General features: G+C 45.5%; 1 long non-coding RNA gene across 1 annotated transcript; it reads left to right on the forward strand.

Annotated features, from left to right (window-relative positions):
• The first annotated feature begins 20,654 nt into the window (after positions 1 to 20,654).
• LOC103449980 (uncharacterized) lies at positions 20,655 to 23,269 on the forward strand. The gene is made up of 3 exons (XR_531466.4): positions 20,655 to 22,106; positions 22,208 to 22,629; positions 22,789 to 23,269. It is a non-coding gene; the product is annotated as an uncharacterized lncRNA (long non-coding RNA).
• The last annotated feature ends 3,128 nt before the right edge of the window (positions 23,270 to 26,397 follow it).

A 26,397-nucleotide genomic window follows, 5' to 3' on the forward strand; every position in this document is an offset into this window, starting at 1 on the left:
GTCCAGTCGCTTTCGGAGAAACGACCTCGTTGGTGGGTCTGATCCTTCACCACCATCCTCGTCATACTCCTCTATTATCCCTTCATTGAGAACGCATGCGTTTCTGTTAGGGATCTCTAAACCACGGAGTTGACCGCCGAGATTAACTTCTCTTTCTCGGCGAGTCGCGCTCGTGGACTCAGGTGTACCAACGCTAAGGGGATTCTGCGCCTGTGGCACACTCTGTCCTATGCTCTGACTCGGTAAATCGGCTGTCGACTTTCCCATAGCTGTTTTCTTTTTTACCGATCGTGTTTCAATTGGCATGAACTTCGTAGTTTAGCACTGGGTCCCACTGGGCGTGCCAAAATGTTGACCCTAGAAATTACAAAGCCTACGTGGCGCGCAGGCCGAATATATTCTAAGCTAACTACGTCCTTCGGTGATTGCGGGGCGTGCCAACTCGTCGGCCGAGGCTCGGCCGAGGAGTAAATTTGATGATGCTGCGTTGGGTCGCGCTACTGACTTCTGCGTCTTGCGATTGCGGCCGAGAAAGGAACGCGTCTCGGCCTCTTGGGTTCTCGAGCCTGAAGACAAGGCTGCTATTTCTTACAAAGTTCACGAACCGAATTCGGCTTGCAATGTGCCGAATGTAATAACTGTAACACCTCACCTCGCCGAGAAGGCTAATGAGATGACCTCGACCAACAAGGATTCGAAAACCCTTCTCGACCGAGACTTGGATAGGCAATCGACCGTTCTCGCCGCAGTGCTGTTGATGCCAACGGAAGATACTGCGAGACCGACCGACTCTACGGTGACAGAGCTATCTATGTCGACTTAAGATATCACCGGTTGCTTCCACAGTGCTGTTGATGCCAACGGAAGATGTGTCAGCGAAAAAGGAAAAGAAAAAGATCTCAAGTTGTGAGAGTTTGCGCAGGGCAATTTTTGTGTTCATTCGCAGGGCTTTTCCTGATGCCCAGCGTCCCCTTTTTATAGTACTGAACCTTGAGTCCGAGTTTAAATCCTACTCGGACTAGGTTTCCCTCTCCGGATCACCTCGACCAGTCCTACATCTACTAGGACTATGAACCTAGTCCTTAGCTAAGCTGGATTAGTTTCCTGGATATCCGATCCCGTCGAGACTCCCCATTGTACTAGGATTCGTCCTAACCGCCCTAGGTTTGGACGCCCACGTGTTGACCGATCCATGGTCCTTCTGCTGCCCGGCCTCCTGGACCGAGAGTGATCCTACCCTCGGCCCAAGCTATTATTTTGGGCCCAAACAGTACCCGAAGGGTTTCAAGATCCCAGATTTTAGTCTTTTTACCGGTGAATCGTCTTTATCTTCGTTGGAGCACGTGGCCCGTTTCACCGCGCAATGCGGAGATGTCAATAGCGACTTTCATAAGTTACGGCTATTCAACTTCTCATTGACCGGCTCGGCATTTGCTTGGTACATTAATCTACCCCCCAATTCCGTCCAGAACTGGGAAGAGTTGGTCGAGAAGTTCCATGAGCAGTTTTATCGACCAGGGATGGAGATGTCAGTTTCTTCATTAGCAAGGATGGCTCAGGCATCTGATGAATCACCAATGGACTATCTCACTAGGTTCAAATCGGCCCGGAATTGGTGCCGAGTGCCCTTACCCGAAGTCGAATTTGTCAGGCTTGCTTTGAACGGCCTCGACGTCGAATACAAAAAGAAATTCCTGGGGGCAAACTTTCGGGACATGTATGAATTAGCCCAGCATGTTGAACAGTACGACTACTTGCTCCGTGAGGAGAAGGTTTCGAAAACGCCATCTCGGGGGACGTTGTACAAAAATGCTACTGTCAGCTATGCGTCAACCGAGGATGAATGCGTCAGTGTGGATGCGGCCGAGATAGTGATAGATAAGCCATACGTTTGCAAGGCATTAACTCAGGTTGATTCTAGAGAAGTCAAAAGTCGCTCGGCCGCTGAAGGAGTGTTGAAACCATCAAAGGTCTACACTTTTGATATTACCAAGGCTGACGCAATCTTCGACCAATTGTTATCCGCAAGAATTATCAAGCTTCGGCCTGGTCACAACATTCCTAAGGCCGAAGAGCTTAAAGGGAAGGTGTATTGCAAATACCACAATTCAAGCAAACATACGACAAACAATTGTGTCGTATTTCGCGACAACGTTCAAAACTGGATTGACAATGGCAAACTGAAATTCCCCGAAAAAAAGATGAGTGTGGATACTGATCCATTCCCCACGGCAACAGTAAACATGGTCGACGCGTACCTACCCAAGGACAAAGGGAAAGGCAAGGCTAAAGTGGTTGAGACACAACGCTCGCGGAATCAGAATGTTCGGCCACGGTTCATGGCCGATTTTCGTTCAAATAAACCACCTACGGCTTTAACGGGGCCCGCTATTGTCAAATCTATGATGGATTATAGTACTGATGAAGATAGTGGGACGGCGGTTTTGTGCAGGAAATGTAGAGCGAAGGTCGACAGTGAATCAGAGGAGAAGCCTTTTTCGGAGCCTGTGGCCGCAACTCGGCAAAAGGTAGCCAATGAAGGCCACCATCACGGGGTTTTTGAGAGGTTCGGTCCTAAAGTACGGATGGAAGATACACCCCCGGTCAGGCGGCGCCTTGATTTTGATGCTTCATTTTATGACGATGATTACTATAAGCGTAATTCTAGCAGTTCAGGATCATCACGGAGTCAAAAGACCTTCAAGCCTCCCGAGCCTAGAGATCAACGTTGGTATACATACCATTCTTCGAAGGGCGTTTACACCGCGTTGTCCAAATCTCAGAAACGCCGGCATCAACGGATAGATTGCATGGCTCGCCGACAAGCAGCCCAAGAAACTTCGGCCCCTAAGTGGCGACCGAAGGATACAGTTGCCACTAATGAGGAGCGACCACCTTCACCAATTATGACAGAGTTGGCTCAGGGGAAACGGCTGGTCGATCAAGACGTCGAGACCATGTTTGAAGAAGCTGATAAGCGGATCAAACTTCTCATTCGACCAGGGGAAATGAAGGCACGTTTTGAACATTTCAGGCAAGAGGCCGAAAGCAAATTATCCCCGCTAGTTATACAAGAGCCTTTGGTCAAAATTCGACGGAATTTGCACCCCCCGTTCCTTGGGGAGTCTTTGGAGTATATGCGAGAATTTCATAAGAAACATTCGGCCAACGATTTGTATGGTTTGCCGAAGGCATGTCAGGACACCATTGATCTTGTCTTGACTTGTCCGGATGCTGAGCGGATCATCCAGAAGACCTCAGACCCAGGATTGAAAGCAAGGTTCCAGCACATACAAGAAGTTCGTGTCTTTGGATTTGAAGTTGACCCGTATACCGATATCGATGTCGCTGACCTTCCTTTCTCGCTGGAGGACCTTCAGTATTTACGGTATCACTTTGAAGTATTTTCGGCGGTTTCTCTCTTCGGCCTTACGACCGATGAAATCGCCCGTATTGCCCGTCTGGATGCTTATCTCGACACTAGGGATGCTCGGCTACACTACCAGGAGCAGGTTCAGGTCTTGACCCCAAGTTCATTGTCAATCTCGACCTTACCTGAGGCGGTCACGCAGAACCAACAAGTGGTCGAAGCAGCTCCGCCAAGTGACATTATTGAAGGGACGGAAGAATCTCGTTGTCCGACTCTGACGACAACTGAGTCCGTAGTCGCTGACCAACCGAACGAGGAGGGTCTCGACCAGATGGGCCCGTCAGTCCTGGATAATATGGAAATTAGTATGGTCCATGTGTTACCTGCCGATTTTCAATCAAGCACGGCTCAACCAAATTTCCTCGATGGAGATGTGGTTGTCGAGGAACCTGGCCATGTTGATTTTGTATCGATTGCTGAAGGCGAGTCAACAGCAAAAGATGATAGTCTAAAGGCCGCTTTGGTCGAATTGTTCCCTCGTTTATCATCGGCCAAGCTTCACCATTTAAAGCCATTGTATGTAACGGCACACATCGAGGGATATCCGGTTTCTAAAGTTTTTGTCGATTGTGGAGCTACTGTCAATATCATGCCCCTGAACATCATGAAGGCCTTACGCCGTTCAAATGACGAGCTTATTCCGTCAGGGATCACAATGAGTAGTTTCGTCGGCGATAAGTCCCACACCAAAGGTGTGCTTCCGTTAACTGTGAATATTGCCGGTCGTACCCATATGACCGCCTTTTTCGTGGTTGATTCCAAAACCGAGTATAATGCACTGCTCGGCCGAGATTGGATTCATCAAACCAGTTGTATTCCTTCCTCATTGTACCAAGTGCTTGTCTTTTGGGACGGCAAATCGGTCACTGTTCATCCGGCCGATAGCCAGCCCTTCGAAGCCAACATGATTCAAGCACGGTATTATGACGATCACGTCGGCTATATTACGTTGCAAGGCTTCAATGAAGAGGGACGGCCGACTCGGATTTCCGTTCAGAAAGCTATCGAGGTTGGTGCCGAGACTGTCCAGCAGGATTCGGCAAGACTCGGATTAGCTAACTTTCTCCCCGAAGCCGATGTTTGAAACCGATCGGGAAGCACGCAGGGCCGCGGTTTCATCTACTATGGAACGACTGCTGGCCCATTGGTATACGATATCTAAACAACCAAATTCAGGCGTCAACCTCATCGAGTTCCTTGCTGAGGGAGATAATGGGCCTGCATTATCCTTTGATAAAATTCGAGCCGCCCCGGCCGAACTCGAAGATCATCGGCCCCTTGTTAAGGACCCTTTGGAAGAGATTAATGTTGGGACGGCCGATGACCCACGACTTTTGTTTATTAGTGCGTTGCTTCCTCAACAAATGAAGGACGAGTTGCAGGCCTTGCTTACGGAATTCAAAGATTGTTTTGCTTGGAGTTATCATGAAATGCCCGGCTTAGATCGTTCTTTAGTCGAGCATGAATTACGTATTAAACACGGATTCAAGCCTTTCCGTCAGCCACCTCGTCGATTTTCGACCGAAGTACAACTCAGTGTCAAGGACGAACTAGTTCGGCTTTTGAAAGCCGGGTTTATTCGGACAGCTCGATATGTCGAGTGGTTGGCGAATATTGTTCCTGTATTAAAGAAAAGCGGTGCACTGCGCATCTGCACCGATTTTCGAAATCTGAATCTGGCAACGCCCAAAGATGAGTATACCATGCCAATTTCAGATCTGTTAATCGATGCCGCGGCGAATCATGCGATCTTATCCTTTATGGATGGACATGCCGGATACAACCAAATATTTATTGCCGAAGCCGATGTGCACAAAACTGCTTTCCGTTGCCCGGGGGCACTCGGCACTTACGAATGGGTTGTCATGCCATTCGGCCTCAAGAATGCCGGCGCCACGTACCAACGGGCGATGAACACCATCTTCCATGATTTAATTGGCACCATCGTCGAAGTTTATATCGACGATGTTGTCGTCAAATCTAAACGCCGACAGACACATCTGGACGATCTCCGACAGGCTTTCCTCCGCATGCGTCAGCACAACCTCAAGATGAATCCTGCCAAGTGTGCCTTCGGTGTATCGGCCGGGAATTTTCTTGGTTTTCTCGTACATCATCGTGGGATTGAAGTCGATGAGAATAAGGCTCGCGCCATCATCACTGCTCCCTCCCAACAACGAAGAAACAATTACAATCCTTACTCGGCCAGATCAATTTTTTACGCCGATTTATTGCTAATTCGGCAGGTAAGATGAAAGCGTTTTCCACACTTTTGAAACTCAAGGACTCAGATAAGTTCGTGTGGAATAAGGAGCATCAGGCGGCGTTTACACAGATCAAGGTTTCTCTCACAAATCCACCTGTCTTGGTCCCTCCTCAGCGCGGTAAGCCTCTCAAGCTATACATTTCGGCGGCCGAGGAGTCTATCGGTTGCCTCCTCGCGCAAGACAACGATGCCGGACGGGAACAGGCTATCTTTTACCTCAGCCGTAATCTGAGTCATCCGGAGATCAATTATTCCACCGTTGAGAAGCTCTGTCTCGCCGTGTTCTTCGCTGCATCCAAGCTTCGGCACTACATGCTCCCGTCGGTCACACAAGTCATTGCCCAGACCGACGTTATCCGGTACATGCTTACCCGGCCAATTGTGAAGGGCCGAATTGGGAAATGGACGATGGCGTTGTCCGAGTTCAGTTTGCAATACGTGCCGCAAAAAGCTGTGAAGGGACAGGCGTTGGCCGATTTCCTTGCCCAGCACCCTTCGCCTTACGGTTTTGGGAGTGCTGACGTCGAAATCGGCATGGTGGTGACCCGCGATAACTATTGGACGATGTATTTCGATGGTTCCAGTACTTCGTCCTCAGCCGGCGCAGGCATCGTCATTCAATCTCCTCACAACGATCGTTGGTATTTTTCGCTCAGATTGGATTTCGACTGCACCAATAATCAGGCTGAATATGAGGCTCTTGTCATTGGTCTTGGCCTCCTTCTTGACCTACATGCCACTCGTGTCCTCGTCCTCGGGGATTCTGAACTAGTGATTAACCAACTTAATGGGTCTTTTCGCTGCATGAGTTGTACTCTGGCGCCTTACCACATGGTCGCCAGCTATTTGGCCGAGTCCTTTGACGGTATTACATTCGAGCATGTTTCTCGGGTTCATAATATCGACGCAGACGAGTTGGCTCAAATCGCCTCCGGTGCACAACTCCTGGGGGGCAAGCTAGGCCGGGAGGTACCAATATTACGACAATTATACCCGGCCTTGGTTGATCAGCAAATCCTCCGTCGAGACAATGTGATACGCACCAGGGTCATGTCCCTGCCTTCGTTGTTAGATCGGCAGGACTCTATAGAAATTTGCGCGGCCGAGGCAGTATCAGATGATTGGAGAAAGCCCATTATACAGTACCTTGACAATCCTAACGGGAAACATAGTCGCAGGACACGGGCTCACGCCACGAACTATGTCACGTACCAGAACGAGTTGTACCGAAAGGGCGAAGATGGTTTGTTATTGCTATGCCTCGGCCCCCAAGAGAGTGCTCGAGCGATCGCAGAGGTTCATGAAGGGGTATGCGGAGCTCACCAGTCTGGACGGAAAATGCGATGGCTACTCCGACGACACGGTTATTTTTGGCCAAGAATACTGAAAGATTGTATCGAGTTTGCACGAGGATGCGTACAGTGCCAAATCCATGGACCTATACAAAGGGTCCCGGCCGAATCGCTACATTCGGTCATTAAGCCGTGGCCGTTTAGAGGATGGGCCATGGACGTAATCGGCAAAATCACGCCGACTTCTGGAGCTGCTAAGCATGCCTGGATAATAGTCGCAACTGATTACTTTACTAAGTGGGTCGAAGCAAAATCATATGCCGAGTTAACATCTAAAGAAGTTTGCGATTTCGTGGAAGAACACATTGTGACCCGGTTCGGTGTGCCAGAAACGATCATAACCGACAATGGAACAATCTTCACAGCCGAAAAGTTTAAGGAATACACGGCCAATTTGAAAATTCGGCTGGAACAGTCCATACCGTATTATCCACAGGCGAATGGGCAGGCCGAGGCAAGTAATAAAGTGTTGATCGGTATCCTCGAAAAAATAATAAAAGAAAGGCCTGGCATGTGGCATTTGAAGTTGAACGAGGCATTATGGGCATACAGAACGTCGCCCCGATCGGCAACTGTAACGACCCCATACGCATTAACCTACGGACACGATGCGGTGCTACCAGTCGAGTTGAGCATAAATTCGTTGCGATTAATTGAACAAAGTAGTTTGTTTAGCGCCGAATATAATCAGTCCATGAGACAGGGACTGGAAGATTTGGAAGAGGCACGACTTGACGCTTATAACTTACTAGTGGCACAAAAACAGATTGCCGAGCGAGCCTATAATCAGAAGGTGCGACAGAAAACGTTCGGCAAGGGTGAATTGGTGTGGCAAACGGTGTTGCCCATTGGATTAAAAGATCCTAGGTTCGGCAAGTGGTCGCCGAATTGGGAAGGGCCGTTTATTGTGCATAGAGTATACGGAAAAGGGGCGTATCATCTTAAAGACCGAACCGGTGCGGTCCACAGATTACCGATTAATGGGAAGTTTTTGAAGAAATATTATCCGGTCACATGGGAAATGCAGGAATAGTAAACCAGTCCATTAAAATTGATAAGTATTTACAAAATAAGTAGGTCGGTTGGTTTACATTCAGATACATCTAAGGAGAAGAGGGAAGAAGAGTGCTGAGCAGAGCCTTCAACTCCAACCACCGCACGTCGGCCATGAGGACTTCGGCTTGCCGATTCTTTTTGTCCAGCTTCAGCCGCTCGACCTGTTTTTTGGCCGCCGCATACTCAGTTAGGCGATCCTTCCCGCCTGACTCGAAGTCCCTCGCAAGATCAGAAGCAATGGCCGACCGGTGTTTTGCTAGTTCGGCCATCTGACGGTCGAGCTCGGCTAACGCTTCTCCTTTTGCCCGTAGATCGTCAATCTTTGGACGGAGGGTGTCTTGAACGGCCGTGGCGGCTTGCAGGTCCTGTTCGGCCTTCAGAGCAGTCTGGAAGATACTAAATGTCTCCCGAACGCACTCCAAGGCAGACGATGCCCGAACAATGACATCTCCGCTCAGGCGACCGTCGGCTCCAAGGTCGTTCAGACACACGCCGAGCAGATCAAGACCGATGCGCTCAAGTACTTGCGATGACGAGAGCGACAGGATTTCTCGCAACTGGGTTAGGGCTTTGGATCGTCAGCTTCGGCCGTAGCGGCCGAAGGACCAGACTCTGCAGTAGTACTGGAGAGGAGGGCTTTGAATTCGACCTCCCACGAAGCCTGCACATACAAATTGGGTTGAGTTTGAAAGAAGTCATGACAGGAGTAGCAAGAAAGTTTCGTTTTTAACCTGCCGAGAGGAGACCTCGGCCATGTCTCCAGGATCGTTGCTCGAACCTAAAGAACTCAATGGCCGAACCCAGTGTCTCAAATTGCTTCTCACTTCACGCGGCCGATGGAGGTTATCTACGTTTGATGGCCACTGAGGCGGCCAGGAAATATAGATAACGCCCTTCGGCGCATAGAATTGACGGTGAAAAGAATGTACAGGCACCTGACATTTAGTATTTTCCTTGTTTAGAATTCTAAAGCAGAAAAGCAATCAGGAGGAGACAATTGAAGGTACTTACAAAAGCCGAGGTGACCTCCTGTGGAGGAATGTGGAAGCCTTGGTCTTGAGGATGGACCGGCGATTCCGCCGTGACTCGGGTTCCTCGAGCAGCTGTTTGCCACGGTCGGCTGCCGATGGGCCGACTGGCGTAGCTGTTTTAGAGGTGGTAGGGACGCCCTGGTCCTGAGAAGGAACGAGAGGTTCGGCCACCAGGGTCGGTTCTTCGACCCTGCACTTGCCACGATTAGCCGAAGAAGGGCCGGTTTGGACCACCATCTCTGGTACTGGAGGAGGTTGTCGACGAGTATGAGGACGATGCACCAGCGGGACCTCGTCGCTCCCCTCACTCTCTTCCAACACGAAGACCGAGGGCTTTGGATTCTTGGGAGAGGTTCCCTCGGTCGTAGAAGCCGCCTGTTGTGAGACAGGTGCCTTCTCGACAGAGGGAGGGACAACTGATTCGCCGGCCACAGAGGCAGGTCGCGCTGGGGCCGTCTCTGCGGCCGAAGCCGGCTGTTTCTCGACCACAGAATGGCCGGCGGCGGGAGAAAGGGAAGCACTGGGAGTCGTCGTGTGACTGGAGATAACGTGGATCTCCCGTGCACCTTTCTTCGCCATTTGTTTGACCCGCTTGGCAGGCGGGGAAGGCTCGACAGCCGGCTCGACCTCTTGGCGAGGCCGTTTGATCAGCACGGCCCTACCAGCGGGTTTGTCCAGTGCGGCCCTACTAGCGGGTTTGTCCTTTAGTGCCACGACCGATTTTTTCCCGGCCGTGGCAGCGGCAACTGCCTCCGTCTTTCTCAAAGGCCGACTACCTAAAAAGATAAAGACAATTCAGCAAGGCAAATCAATATGCAAGGTTGATGGAAAGGAAAAAAGATGGAACAGATACCTTGAGGATGGGGGGCCGAGGCCTTCTTAGGCCGGTCACTGAAGAGTCTGCTAAGCACATCTTCGACCGGCGCACCAAGGAATTCCTGGGTGTATTTCTCCCACCACTCACCAAAGGTGTCGGTGCAATGGGTTTCCGGGGTGGCTGGTCGAAGGCGAAATTTTTGGCAGCGCTCTTGGAACTCCCTCACGGCGGTTCTACACTCCTTCTCAGAGGAACGAGGCTCGCGTCCACGGCTTAGGACTGTTCGGGAGGAGAGAAGGGGGATAGGGCAGCCCTGAAGGTAGCCGAGCTGTCGGGCAAGGAAGTTCGGATGATATACTTCCCAACCTGACCGTTTCCCATCACAGCCGAGAGGGAGGTCGCGAGCAAGCACAAATGACCCCCAGGTCTGACGAAGACCGGCATGATGGAGGAAGGATAGTCCCGACGACGACATATGAGGAACTCGTCGTTGGAGAAGTCGTCGAGAGCGAAGAGGTACCGAAATACCTCTTCGGCTTGATGGGGAGGTGTCGGTCGAGAGGCCAGCTGAGGTCCAAGCGCCTCTGTTGGTGAGAATTCAGCTATGGCCGGCCGAAGGGAGGCGAAGTATACCTGCAGCCAGAGTTGGAAGACCCAGAGAGGACCATTCTGGTGTGGGTCGACCTTGTGGAGGGTCGCCTCGGCCAGGCAGCGGAAAAGTTGGGCGAGAATGTTGGAACTCAATGCCAAGACGTGACCACTAGCCAGGGCTTCGGCTACCGGCATGTTCTCGACCAAGCACTTGTTGGACTTGGTACAACAAATGTATTTGTTGTACCAGTAGAAGAGGAAGGCTTCATGCTCTCCTTCTCGCAGATCCTCTTCTCCTCGACCGGCGAAGTGAAGATAAAGGGTGTTGTAATTACAGAAGTTCTTGTGGAGCTTCTGAATATCTTCCTTCGACGGGATGTGACCGTCACGGTTCAAGGTCTCGAAGGCCCGACGATCGAAGAGCGTTTTCAGGTCGATATTCGACCTATGCCCAGAGAGGGTCGCGTCGACGGGGATCCTGGTCGCCGAAGTCCCCAGAATGGCAGTGATATCCAGGATGGTGGGACCAATGGGACCCAGAGGAAGGACCATTGTGTTGGTGGCCGAGCACCAGAAGCACAGAGCGGCTTGGAGAAGCTCCTTGTCGGGGACGATTTCATAGACGAAAGGAGGATGGCGTCGTAGATGCCAAGGGCTTTCCACTGCTCGCCAAAGAGTCGTTCCATTCGAACGACCCAGGCTGCCCAGGATGTGGTCGTCGAAGGCCAGGAACCCTGGGGTTTAGCCGCATCCCATCGCGGTCATTCAAACCCTTGAAGCAAGGGTGTTAGGCAGTGCTCCTGCAGAAGGCCGATGATAGTCGGCGGTATTGTAGCCTTGAAGAGAGGACCCAGGATTTGGTACTGGGTGCTCATGTCGTTTTCAAACCGGATGGTTTTGATATAGCTCCGATCAAAAATCTTCTGATGTTGGTCACATTCCCTGGAAAGCTTGGAGATGAAGGACGCCATTGTGAGAAAGAAGCACGGAGTAGAAGGGTTGTCTGGGTTGGGGATTTAAAGACGAAGACTTGGAATAGGAGAAATGCACTAGAAATCAATGGCAGAGGATTTCAAGGAAGTTTAAGAGCGTAAAAATACAAATGAGGGATTTTCGGTATTTATAGAGTTATGGGGGAAGAGCAATCGTTCGAAATTCAAAACAAAGGGCAAAATCGACCGAAGGAGTTACTGATCATAATGAACCTTTGGGGAACGCGGTTGAGAAGACCGAAGGTTTTAGGGTTTTGGGGGCGCATGATTGCGTGTGACGGCGAAATTAATGACGAAAGACGGTTTGACGCCCGCACGATGACAAGTGGCTCACGGACTGAGGTAGTGGCTCGCGGATTGAGATGGTGGTCATAATGGCAAGGCGGTTCAGGCTGCCGCACGCCTTAGACGTCATTATGGGGGATTAGTCATGTTAGAGGGCGCCACGTGGCGAGTGGGTTAGCAGGATCAAGATCGTGCGATCGTGCTCAATAAATGCGCCTTGGAACTCGGGTATTAGGATCCTGAGTGGTAGATTCGCTTCTTCAAGGCCGAAACTCGGCCGAAGGTTTCAGGCCGAGGACCTCAGAAGCGAGGGGGCAATGTTTGGGCCCAAAATAATAGCTTGGGCCGAGGGTAGGATCACTCTCGGTCCAGGAGGCCGGGCGGCAGAAGGACCATGGATCGGTCAACACGTGGGCGTCCAAACCTAGGGCGGTTAGGACGAATCCTAGTGCAATGGGGAGTCTCGACGGGATCGGATATCCAGGAAACTAATCCAGCTTAGCTAAGGACTAGGTTCATAGTCCTAGTAGATGTAGGACTGGTCGAGGTGATCCGGAGAGGGAAACCTAGTCCGAGTAGGATTTAAACTCGGACTCAAGGTTCAGTACTATAAAAAGGGGACGCTGGGCATCAGGAAAAGTCCTGCGAATGAACACAAAAATTGCCCTGCGCAAACTCTCACAACTTGAGATCTTTTTCTTTTCCTTTTTCGCTGACACATCTTCCGTTGGCATCAACAGCACTGTGGAAGCAACCGGTGATATCTTAAGTCGGCATAGATAGCTCTGTCACCTTAGAGTCGGTCGGTCTCGCAGTATCTTCTGTTGGCATCAACAGCACTGCGGCGAGAACGGTCGATTGCCTATCCAAGTCTCGGTCGAGAAGGGTTTTCGAATCCTTGTTGGTCGAGGTCATCTCATTAGCCTTCTCGGCGAGGTGAGGTGTTACAGTTATTACATTCGGCACATTGCAAGCCGAATTCGGTTCGTGAACTTTGTAAGAAATAGCAGCCTTGTCTTCAGGCTCGAGAACCCAAGAGGCCGAGACGCTTTCCTTTCTCGGCCGCAATCGCAAGACGCAGAAGTCAGTAGCGCGACCCAACGCAGCATCATCAAATTTACTCCTCGGCCGAGCCTCGGCCGACGAGTTGGCACGCCCCGCAATCACCGAAGGACGTAGTTAGCTTAGAATATATTCGGCATGCGCGCCACGTAGGCTTTGTAATTTCTAGGGTCAACAGGTACCCAAACGATTCCACGTAAGCTGGGTACGGATGAATAAACTTAGGAAACTTCGGCCCTTTCTTCATGGCCGAGTCAATCATCCGCTGAACTTCGGTCATATCAACAGGTGTTGCTTCGACCCTCTGGTCGGTCCCGTCTGACCTACTATTCGACCCTCCTCCTTTCTCCAAGTTAATTGGTTTGAGCAGGGCAGGAATAGGCCCGGCCGGTACAATCGGTGCCGGGTTGTTTCCTGGTAAACAAGGTTGGCGAAGATCGAAAGGCCTGCTGCCACCAACTTTACTAACCAGCATTTCGAGCAGCTTGGTTTGCCGATCATTGGCACTGAGTATCGCGTCATGCAGCTTGTCAATGCCTCGACTGAACGTCTGCTCGACTGACCGAGACTGCTCGTCCAGTCGCTTTCGGAGAAACGCCCTCGTTGGTGGGTCTGATCCTTCACCACCATCCTCATCACACTCCTCTATTATCCCTTCATTGAGAACGCATGCGTTTCTGTTAGGGATCTCTAAACCACGGAGTTGACCGCCGAGATTAACTTCTCTTTCTCGGCGAGTCGCGCTCGTGGACTCAGGTGTACCAACGCTAAGGGGATTCTGCGCCTGTGGCACACTCTGTCCTATGCTCTGACTCGGTAAATCGGCTGTCGACTTTCCCATAGCTGTTTTCTTTTTTACCGATCGTGTTTCAATTGGCATGAACTTCGTAGTTTAGCACTGGGTCCCACTGGGCGTGCCAAAATGTTGACCCTAGAAATTACAAAGCCTACGTGGCGCGCAGGCCGAATATATTCTAAGCTAACTACGTCCTTCGGTGATTGCGGGGCGTGCCAACTCGTCGGCCGAGGCTCGGCCGAAGAGTAAATTTGATGATGCTGCGTTGGGTCGCGCTACTGACTTCTGCGTCTTGCGATTGCGGCCGAGAAAGGAACGCGTCTCGGCCTCTTGGGTTCTCGAGCCTGAAGACAAGGCTGCTATTTCTTACAAAGTTCACGAACCGAATTCGGCTTGCAATGTGCCGAATGTAATAACTGTAACACCTCACCTCGCCGAGAAGGCTAATGAGATGACCTCGACCAACAAGGATTCGAAAACCCTTCTCGACCGAGACTTGGATAGGCAATCGACCGTTCTCGCCGCAGTGCTGTTGATGCCAACGGAAGATACTGCGAGACCGACCGACTCTACGGTGACAGAGCTATCTATGCCGACTTAAGATATCACCGGTTGCTTCCACAGTGCTGTTGATGCCAACGGAAGATGTGTCAGCGAAAAAGGAAAAGAAAAAGATCTCAAGTTGTGAGAGTTTGCGCAGGGCAATTTTTGTGTTCATTCGCAGGGCTTTTCCTGATGCCCAGCGTCCCCTTTTTATAGTACTGAACCTTGAGTCCGAGTTTAAATCCTACTCGGACTAGGTTTCCCTATCCGGATCACCTCGACCAGTCCTACATCTACTAGGACTATGAACCTAGTCCTTAGCTAAGCTGGATTAGTTTCCTGGATATCCGATCCCGTCGAGACTCCCCATTGCACTAGGATTCGTCCTAACCGCCCTAGGTTTGGACGCCCATGTGTTGACCGATCCATGGTCCTTCTGCCGCCCGGCCTCCTGGACCGAGAGTGATCCTACCCTCGGCCCAAGCTATTATTTTGGGCCCAAACACAACCATATAAGGAAACAAAGCTCAAATGTCATGTAATTTTTGTTATTAATATGCATTGAAATCATGACACTCAAAATTTTCTTTTCCAAATCTGCATAAACATTTCAAAACATTTAATTGAATGAAATAATATCAAATAAATGTAGATAACAAGTAATAAACCCAAAATCAATAATATTAGGGGTAATTTAGACATCCAAAAATACCAATTTTGCCAAGTCATACTTAATTATGGATATTGCTTAGTTGGAGCCTAGTCATTGGGTTTTTGTTAGAAAATTTTACAAATGGGGGGTTTTAGTTAATGAAAATTGAATTCCAAGGGGTATACTCATATTTTCAGTTATAATAATGTCACATGGTATTGAAAGTCTTGAATTTATAGCTGTATGATTTTTTAGTATTGAATGTTTTCTAAAATTTTTATTTAATACAGAAGGCTTAAGCTTTAATGAAATAGACAAAAGTTTAACACAAAAGGCCTAAAAAAACTAACCCCACATTTCAAAATTAAGGTAAGCTTTCATTAAAACAAAGAAAATGTGCTAAAACTGATTCCCAATTAAATAATAATAAAATAAAATAAAATAAAAAAACAAAGAATCTGTTATAGCAATGGTTAAATAAAATTAAATAAATAAATAAAGGATCTAAAACTTGAGACGCCCAACTCACTCACTTTCTCACTCTCCTCTCTCTCTCATCTTTGTTTTGCTTTGTGCGCTCTGTTTTCTCTGTTCTAGCAGGCGTGGCCTCTGGTTTTTATCCTGAACAAGGAACTGAGGCTAGTTTCCATGAGGCCAAGAACCAGGTCTTAATTGCATTACCCTTCGTTGTGACCAATCTATGCTTTCACCTAACTTGTCTCATATCAATAATGTTTGCCGGGCACCTTGGTGAGCTGGAGCTTGCCGGAGCCACACTGGCTAACGCGTGAGCAACCACTACTGGTTTTGTTGTTATGGTAAGTTAACTGTCTTATTGACATTTAACCTTGCCTTTATGTTCTTAAAAATATTCTAATAACTATAAAATTTGGAAGTATATGTATTTGAGAATTTATATGCTTTCCCTTGAAACTTTTTCTTGTCTAATTTTTTCTTGGTTTAGGTTGGCTTAAGTGGAGCTCTAGAAACCTTGTGCGGCCAGGGGTTTGAAGCAAGGGACTATACGAGGTTAGGAATACATTTGCGGGCCCCTTGCATAGTTTCTCTCCCTTTCACCATCTTCATTGCTATACTTTGGTTCTATGCAGAGCCAATACTTGTTTCTATCCGCCAGGTCAGCGGATTGCAAAATATGCTGCTCTTTATATATCTTTTATTCCAGGATTATTTTCTTATGCTAGTTTGTATTTCTTTTCCTTTATTCAAATGGTTGTTCATGTTGTAATAACATATAGTCTAGTACATTGGACCGCTCACTGTGTTCGTATTAATTTGAAACTCGGTCTCCCCTCTGCATTAATGGTATGGTAAGTGTTCTTTAAATTTTCATTACTTTAATTTTGAAATGCTGAAAGTCCAACCACTAAATTAAAGTAATGAAAATTTAAAGAACACTAACATTAGCATCGATATCCATATTGATATTGAAGCTGCTAGAGGAGCTCCCTTGGAATGAAGAGCAGTCCAATGTACTAGACTATATGATATTACAGCATGAACAACCATTTGAATAACGGAAAAGAAATATAGGAGTAAGACAACTGATTGTGTCTGCATAAATCTTAATATATTTTGTAAACTAGCATAAGGAAATAATCCTGGAATAAAATATTTGATATATAGAGCAGCATATTTTGCAATCTGCTGATCCTGGCGGATAGAAATAAGTATTGGCTCTCTATAGAACCAAAGTATAGCTATGAAGATGGTGAAAGGGAGAGAAACTATGCAAGAGGCCTGCAAATGTATTCCTAACATCGTATAGTCCCTTGCTCCAAACCCCTGGCCGCACAAGGTTTCTAGAGCTCCACTTAAGCCAACCTAAACCAAGAAAAAATTAGACAAGAAAAATGTTTCAAGGGAAAGCACATAAATTCTCAAATACATATACTTCCAAATTTTATAGCCACTAGAATATTTTTAAGAACATAAGGGCAAGGTTAAATGTCAATAAGACAGTTAACTTACCATAACAACAAAACCAGTAGTGGTTGCCCACTCGTTAGCCAGTGTGGCTCGAGCTCACCAAGGTGCCCAGCAAACATTATTGATATGAGACAAGTTAGGTGAAAGCATAGATTGGTCACAACGAAGGGTAATGCGATTAAGACCTGGTTCTTGGCCTCATGGAAACTAGCCTCAGCAATGTGAGCACATATTGGATGTAGCCCAATTTTGAGGGGTGAATCACTTAAATCTTTGAGTCCATTTCATTTCAGTTCATATCCCAAGCCCATCAAGGGTTTAGTATTTTAAATTGTTAACCTACATATTTTGAGCGTTAATATTTTGGGAAATGCATACGACTTGGTTGTGTTTTCTACCCAGCTATCTTAGGAAATTTCTGTGATCGTGGTTAATCAAGCAGGATGACCAGCAAAATAATGAGAGATAGGGCCCTTTTGTGCAGACCTGAGACAACCCCCGAAGAAGAAGACAAGAAGAGAGGGCCAGGCTCACCAGCTTGGAGGAAAAGATGAATGACATACTTGTCGACGTTGGAGAGATGAATGAGGTAGGGGACCTTTTCCATGCCCAAAACACCCTACTCCAGGAGGAGCATGACGATCTTCTTGAACAAAACCAAACCAATGAGAAGATCGGCATCACGTCCCGAGTAGAGGCTAATCCTCATCCTCCTCTTCTCTCGGGCGACGTCGGGAGCAGAGGTGAGGATGCACGCGAGGTCATCAGCAAGAAGCTCCGACCAGAGGAAAGTGCTCGAGGAATCAGAAGCGAGCCATCAAACAGATAATGAAGGGCTCGACTAAAACTCCTCCCGACTACCCTGACTAAAGAAGCACCCTGATAAAAGTCATGGGTGAGGAAATGAAAAATGTGTGAGACGGACTGGGAGACATAGAGCGAGCGTCTGCCAAGAACCCCGACTACTCTGAGGAAGAAGTTCCCTTGCGATTCTCCAAGGAATTGCTCGACGAACCAACAAGTGGAAATACCCGACCACTCAAAATGCAAAGCTACAAAGAACTCACCTAACCATATGACCACTTGGATGGGTTCATTTACGCTATTGAAGGCCGAGGAAATAACGACTCACCAAGTGCAGCCTTTTCCAGCCATCCTTAGGGGGGCAGATTGGGATTGATTCAAGCAAATTGCCCCGGGGTCCATCACGTTCTTCTCGGGGCTGAGGCAAGACTTCTTAGTTATATATATGATCACTCTAAAAGGTAGTACACACCGATTGACCTTACCTCGGTAAAGTAGGGCCCAAACGAGTCCTAAGAGATTACATATCCCGGTTCAACAATTAGTATGCAAGATGCAAACTATGCTATGACGCAACAGGCTACAATGCCTTCATGGGGGGCTTTGCCAAATGAGACTTCTATTTTCATCTGACTCGAAATCCCCCCAAGACCTTCAAAGACCTGTTTCATGAGGCAACCAACTACTCCTTAACCGATCATCTCAACAAGACAAGGATGCATATAGCCGCCCCGACGACAAGGACGCATCGCCTAAGCACACCAGTTAAGGCGAAACAGGAAGTTACTGTTTCGACCCGATTTTACATTATCGGCCCGAGTAATCAAGTGTCGTTGAATGACAGGGTGGTTGAAATGATTTTCAATTATTATTGAGAAATAATGTTGTGATTTTAATCATGATATTATCCCTTAGTAATATATTAAATTATTTAAACCTAATATTTGTTAAATCCCCATTGATTTGACCATTTGGAATATTGGGATATGTACGGCTATGAAGCATGTGAGGATGGATGAATGCATGTGTGGGTTAATACGACAATAGAGTGATAGGCCTGACTTTTGGTAATGTGATAAGCCTAGGTTTTATTTTTTTAATCTGAAAAGTCATGGATAATCATAAAGGACAATGAGGTTCGTCAGATGGTTTTTTATAATAAATGGTCTCTTAAAGAGATCAGGTTGTGTTGCAAATGAAATGCAATTTATTATGCATGCATGGTTGTACCTGGACCAACATGGTGGAGAAAGAGAAGTTTAAGTTGGAATAGGATGCATTCATTTGATGAGGTCACGTATGTGGAAAGATATATTTATATTTTCAAGGAAAATTAGGAGATAGCCTTTATCATATCTTAGAGATATTGGACGACCAAGGTGATTATACACCAGTTCTAAAGTGATATTTGACAGAGTTAGAGTTGTAATTGGACTCTGCAAAATTGTTATCTGGCAAGTAGAAGACATAATGCTATAAATACAAGATGCTCAGTGATGGAGAAGGGCCCTTCTAATTCAACACACAAATTGCCCTGCGCAAACTCTCTCAACAATCTTGAGATTTTTTTTATTTTCTTTTTCCGCTAACACATCTTCAGTTTGGATAAACATCACTGTGAAAGCAACCGGTGATACCTTCAGTTTGGATAAACAGCACTACCGCTGTAGAACCAGCCGATCGCGGAACACCTTTAGTTTGGATAAACAGCACTGCGTCGAGACCGATTGGTTATCTATCCAAGTCTCGGTCGAGAAAGACTTTCCGGTCTTTATTGGTAGAGGTCATCTCATTAGCCTTTTCGATGAGGTGAAGTGTTACAGTCTACTAGGGCTCGGCACATTGAACGCCAAGTTGTTTTATGATTGGATACTCACAAGTAAGCTTTAGAGTTCGGCATTCTAACGGCCGAACCACATTTACCATCAAGATATATATCTGTTTTGAGTATCTATGCCCCTATACTCTAGTGTCGATTCGGCGTGCTTATACCCTTACAAATATAATCATTGTGACCAAATCCAGGGCCGACGATTTGTGAACTTCGCAAAATTAGCAGCCTTGTCTTCAGGCTCTAGAACCCAAAGGCCAGGACGTGTTCCTTCCTCGGCCGCAGTTGCAAGATCGAGAAGTTAGCCGCCTGCTCAACGCAACATCAACACATTTTTACTCCTCGGCCTAGCTCGGTTGACGAGTTGGCACGCCCCGCATCAACTGAATGACGTAGTTAGCTTATTAGTTACTTGGCTTGCGTGCCACGTAGGCTTAGTAGTTTTTAGGGTCAACAGATACGTATGACCAACCGGCAAAGAACAAAAGGTATGAGAATCACTAGTGCATCACTAATAGTTGCCCTGAGCGATATGACAGGTACAGATCCTACATGCCCATGAATATGTCTCGGGGATAAATGTTTCCTCTTGTGGAATGCTAACTGCCCTCTACTCGGAGAGTGCAGCCTTGTTTCTAAGGGCGGATGGATGATACCAAGTATTACTGATATCACCGAGAACGTGGTCATCTTATCGACAACCACATGGACCTCAAGGAAGATATAAAAGAACTCGTTCGTTGAAGGGCAAATTGATAGGTAAATGGCTTAGCCGACTGCTTTTCAAGAGTCGAGCGCCCCTGCAAATTGTGATCCGGCCAGCAGGAAGGTGATTTACACTTTGTCCGAAGGATCTACTCTATCAAGGATTCCACTAGAGCGAGGAAGGCCTACGCCCAAGTGTCGAGCCAGACAGTGTTGCATTCTTACTCGGTCAGAACTGTAGGCCGACCTATGAAGATGGGAAAGCACTCGACCGAGCTTGTCATATTGAAGCGTTTGAACTTAATGTTCAGAGTTTTAGATTTTTTTTTTTTTAAATTTGCCCGACAAAGTACTTGTATCGGGTCAAATTTTCAACTTCTGCCGGCTAATAGCATTATTTCGTGGGGCAAAATAAAAAGGCCTCCCCCCGTCCAATTTTTTTAAAATTAAAATTTTTCCCCTAAAGTAGTGGTTAAACGACAAAAATTTCCAATAATTCGTCCAGCAAAATTAATTTCCCACCATTTTTTTCAACAAAATAAATATTTCAGGTGACCTTACCCAACGAGCATCTGGGGTTTGCCTGACGAAATTTTAGGATTTTCTACATATGTTAGAAAATTAAAGCCTTTTGCCTGACGAATCTTCCGTCGGCCAAAGGTTTTTAAATTTTTATAACATTGAGAGTTTCTTCTTCCTCTTTCTCGCGACGTTGCAACCCTCTCTCTGCAATCTATTCTCTCTGAGTCCTCTCTCTCAGTGACCCAACATCATGCCACCACCACGCAATCCTTATCTTCTTTCTTAGTTCTCTCTCTGCAATCGCCACTACTGTGTCGTGAGCCACACAATCCCTCGCTCCTCCGCGTGCCGTGAGCCACCACCATGTCACCACTGTGAGCCAACCACCACGCCACCATTGTACTACCTATCTATATTTCTCTCACTTTAAGTTTTTTATTTCGATTTCATTTTTTGTTTGTTTTGTGATTTCGATTCAATTTGGTTGTGAATTTAATTTTGTTGTGAATCTAAATGTGAAATTGTTGTGAAATTTAGATGTGGATTCGGTTTACTGGGTGGTTTTAGGTGGTTATAGGGTAGTGTGGGTACGGGGTAGTTTTAGGTGGAACAGGGCAGGTACGTAAAATGGGGGTATGGTGGTGGTTTTAGGTTATGGGGATGGGGTAATGGCGTGGGGGAGGTGGTCGAACACATTAGAAATTATTTGCAATTTTAGAAATTATGTGAAATTTTGGAAATATGTGTACTTTTAGAAATTATTTGAAACCATAGGTAATTTTAGAAATTGTTCGAAATTTGAGGAAACATTAGAAATTATTTGAATTTTAGCAAATTTTAGAAAATATGTGATTTTTTTTCACAAGTGTCTTCGCACTTGATCACTAGTGGTTGTCGTTCTACCTCCGCGTCTGCTCAAAGTGAGCGGTCAGCCCCAGCGCCACTCCAATGGCCAGCGGGACCTAGGCTGCCGGTGTCGAGTAGGCCACTGGCGAGAGCACTTGTGAACCATTCACCTAGGCCACTCGATGTGCCAGGAGACTTCATAGCTGCAGTCTTCACGAGCCTGTGGCAGCCCTTCCTTGCCCCATCCCACCCTTATTAAAGCAGCTTTAGTGCATAGGCCGATTCAGCGATCGTGGAGGAGGTGGGGAATGGAGATATCCTTACCCGCCCAAAAACCAAAAAAAAAAAAAAAAAAACTATAAGGATTTGTAGTGGGTTGCTAGCAATTAGATCACTCGAGTGAATAAAAGCATATTCGAGTTATATGCTTCCCCAGTCACTGTTGAGCAGGTGCCAAAGTCAATAGTTTGTTGACTCACAACATAGGTGCCATCATCTGCACCAAATGCCCCATGATCGCCGATTCCTAGAAGACGCACGGCCCCTTGATCCGTGTTGAGAAGAACCGACAGCTTTCGGTAAGTATACAATAACTTTCTCAATTTGTTTTTTTTTCCTTTACTTATTTTTATGTGGTTTTAAACTAAACTATTTGGTTTTTTTTTTCCGGGAATTTCAGGCAAACTTCTAGTGGGACAATTGGGACAATGCTTGTTTCAATTACATAGACCATGTGTTTAGGGAGCCGTATAAGGAGTGGAAATGCGAGATGCACAAGTACTACACATGTTGTGCGTCGCCTAATGCAACTCTTACAGATTCACCCCAGGAGTTTGTGGAGAGGGTGGACGAGTGGCATTGGCTATACATTCATTTTCAGAATGAAAATTTTCATGTCATTAAATTTTATTTATATTTTAATTTTAGTTCAATTTTTATATATTTTTTTAGTTAAGGTTAATTAATATTTTTAGTGGATAGAAAAAATTGGCGGCAAATAATAGTAACCAAGAGAAGAAGGCGTACCTTCACCACTTCGGTTCTTGACCCTTATCTTATAAGGTCAAGGAACGGCGAACGACTGGTTATCATTTCTTGCAGGTAGAGTTTTTCGGGGAGACGCATGCCAATTATGGCATCGAGGTCACTAACAAAATTTATTTAATTATTCATTTTTATGTTTTAATTGTAAATTTCATTAGAGTAAATAAGGTTTACATTATGATCAATAATCTTTATTAGCTTCCTTTTTTTTTGTAGGCTTTTATGATGCAAAAGAAGGACAAGTACCTCGCTAACCTCTCTTAGCAACAACAAATGTGTCTATGGAAGGGTTGGGCGATTGAAAGGCAACGAACTTCCCAGTGTAGGATAGAGTTAAAGTTCATGAACTCAGGGGATCTTCTTCTTCTTCAGCAAGCTCTAATCATTGGACTGAGACTGATTTCAGACTTCAACAGGTGGAGATGGAGCTAGCTTGCTAGATTGACTAGTCAAATACACCAGTCAACTAAGTACAAATTCATTAGTTACCCAAACACAAATCCAGCAACAAAACTTAGTTTACTTAAGTTATCCTAGTCAACAACAACCTAATGCATTACTCATAATCATGGAATGTAAACTTAAGCACATACACGTATCAAATAACAAGCCATAGAATGCATGTATCATAGCTAATAAATTAAATATGTGGACAAGATTAAGCAATAAAGAACACATGAAGTTTTGACCGAAAAAACGCACCTCTGGGTTAAAAAACTGATGACTCAATGGAGTCCATCCACTATTGCAAATAAGGTTCATACAAAGTACAACATCAAACTCATTTCCAAGAATCTTCGAAGTAGTTTTACCTTTGTGCAACCATACTTTGCACGAGTTGGAGAATGTCTTTGGTCTTCACAAGAGGGCAGCTCTATCCCTTAAGCTAATCTCCTTGTGGCACCAAGGCCAACACGATCTATGTATGGTAATATGATGATGATAATGACATGAAGTATGGATTCAAAAGGTCTCTTCAGTCAAGCAGTTGAAGGAAGAAACTCACCAAGAATCCAAAACAAAGGTCTATGAGATGATTTGAAACTTAAATGCTAGACCATGAAAATAATGCAAACCTATTTCTCAAAGATTGGGACTTTATTGCATGAATGTGGTTTTGCAACTAGGGTTTCATTTATGAGGAAAAAGGGAAGCTTCAAAGCTTTAATGCATTCTCACACTCTCAAAGTAAAATCTGAACAACCAAGGAGTAAATGAAAACCTAGCTTCAGTTTTAACAAAAAAAAAAAAAAAAAAAAAAAAAACACTTGTTTGTTTTCAGCCAACAAGGACAAGAGACACTTGTCAACGCTAAAACCGATCTGAACAGATCAAGGGTCAAAGGCTGGCTCTTAATAAAAAGGTGTCAATTAGCCCATGTGGGCAGTCTTAAAATGCATGCCCAACTCACGTGAAGGCAGCAAGCAAAACTGATGAGACAACTAAACTGATTAGATGGCAACAGGAATTTAAACATGAAATGCACATGGATGAACAAACCTTTGAGGGTTATGCCAGCAGCCTTGAACACTTATTTTTAACAACAGCAACCCTTAAGAATATATTCTAAAACTAATTAGAGTAAGTGTGGTACAATTACAACATTGACAAGGAAAGCCAAAATACTTAAGTCTAGACTTCACAGCTTGGCACAAGCTGCTGCGAAAGACCAGGAATTAGTGTGCTTGTACTTCCCTGTCGTAGCCTAGCCCTTGTTAGCTTCTGGCATTAGGATTCCAGAGCCTCGGCCGAGCTTTTGTAGCCATTCCCCCAACGGCAGCCACCTCAACAGCCACCTCAGCACCCACCTGAGTAGTTTACGTTTTTATGTTTAGTTTTTTTATTATAATTGTACGTGCAAACTATTTTATTTTGATTGTAAATATTAATTATAAATATTTTTCTAAATTTTGAAATTAAATAAATTAATAATATAAATTTTGAACATAAAAAGATTTAGCTCGACGGACGTTTTACCCCGCAAAATTTTATACTTTTTGTTTCTTAGAGTTGGCTTGACAACTCTTTCATCGAGTCAAGTTCATTACATTATTTAATTCTTTGCTAGCCGATAAGATATCCTCGTTGGGCAAGATGACCTTTTCAGGTCAATTCAGTCAACGCACGTTCACTAGAAGAATATTTTCCTCGCTAACTGCCTTTTGCCCGATGGAATTGTGATATCGTTGTTCAAGGTTTCGGACGATGGATTTTGCCTAACTAATCTTCCTGACGAACCTTCGTTGGCTAAAGGCATCCACAACGAAACCAACGTGTAGCCGACATAAATTATCCGTCTGGAGAGGTGTTTTTTATGTAGTGATAATGAGTCACGGAGACCCATTCGAGTCATTCCTATTTTTAGTTTAAGAAAGAAGAGAAATGATGAAGTTATGAAGAAGAAATCATACATAGACTGGTGTACAAAGTAAGATTAAAAAGTAATTTTAAGGTGCATTTTGGCTTTCTGTCTGTTAACTACATTGTAAAAGATGAAGAATTGGTACAGAGGAAAAGGAAGATGATAGAGAGAAACAAAAAAGATTGTATTGATTGATTAAAGAAAATGTAAACAATAGAACTTAATGAAATAATAGCTATACAATCCTATATATAGCCATATATCCTAATTACAATAATACCCTTCTAACTATACTAACAAACTCTACTACTGAAATAGTGCCATGTGGCATTTCTGTTATTACTCCCCCCTCAAACGGAACTTGGTGTAGCCAAGTGAAGTTTGAACTAGCTAGGGCTCTGAAACTAATATGGAATTGCAAGACATTTTGAATGCATGACAAAGGTTGTGGTGAAGCCTGGGATTTGGTATGAGGACCATGTGACTGAGAGATCTGAGTTTTCCAATAGGGACATGCTTAATGGTACATAAGTTGGAGAAAGATTTGATGAAGTCAGAGCTTAGAGAAGCCAATGCGCGAATGATCCAGTTCTAAGCCAACAAAAGCCCTAAAATCACTTTTCAGAGAGGAGAGAGCATATTCTCCAACCGTGGGCTTTGGCAGAAGTTGTAAGAAGAGAGGAAACCACTTCTTGAAAGCCATACAGGCATGCTTTTATCCTTGAGAGCTCAACTGATCAACCCATGAGGCTCACTGAAATGTATGTTGCTACAGAAAAATGCTCTGCACAATACAGTTTCTAATCCTAATTTGTTGAAGTCTTTGTCATCTACATAGGAGTTTTGAGCAATAAAAAAAAATTTGAACTAACTAAACTTTACAGAGACTGGCACCAAATCAACTAAGGAGACTGACACTACAAGAAACCAAATCAACCAAGGAGAATGACAATGCAAGAAACCAAATCAACCAAGGAGATTGACACTCCTGATAGCTTCCTAAATCTTCCCAGATACTAACACCAAAATTAACCAATGAGAATGACACTCCAAGATACACGCAGAAAGAATGACACTTCCTTCCTTTGCATTTACAAATCGTAATCTTCAACTAAGAAACTCAAATCCTAGAGAATGACACTCCAAGATATACACAGAAAGAATGACACTTTTTGATATCAACACATCAAAATTCTCAACCAAAACTCCCAAACACTACAAAATCATTAGCAGAGACCAACTCGAGCACCAAACAAGTCAGCGGAAAACATCGTCACAATTGGAAATGGCAACGAACCAATTGACAACTCTCTGAAAAAGCAACTTCATAAATTTCTTCAAACTACCAACATTTCTTGCAATCAACCTTAATCATATAGAATTCTCATCAACACTGCATAAAATTTCATTGACCCAAAAACACAAACACCTTATGTGAAAAATTGAAGAAACAAAGTAATGTA

This window comes from Malus domestica, chromosome 12 (genome assembly GCF_042453785.1).
Source record: "Malus domestica chromosome 12, GDT2T_hap1".
NCBI lineage: Eukaryota > Viridiplantae > Streptophyta > Magnoliopsida > Rosales > Rosaceae > Malus > Malus domestica.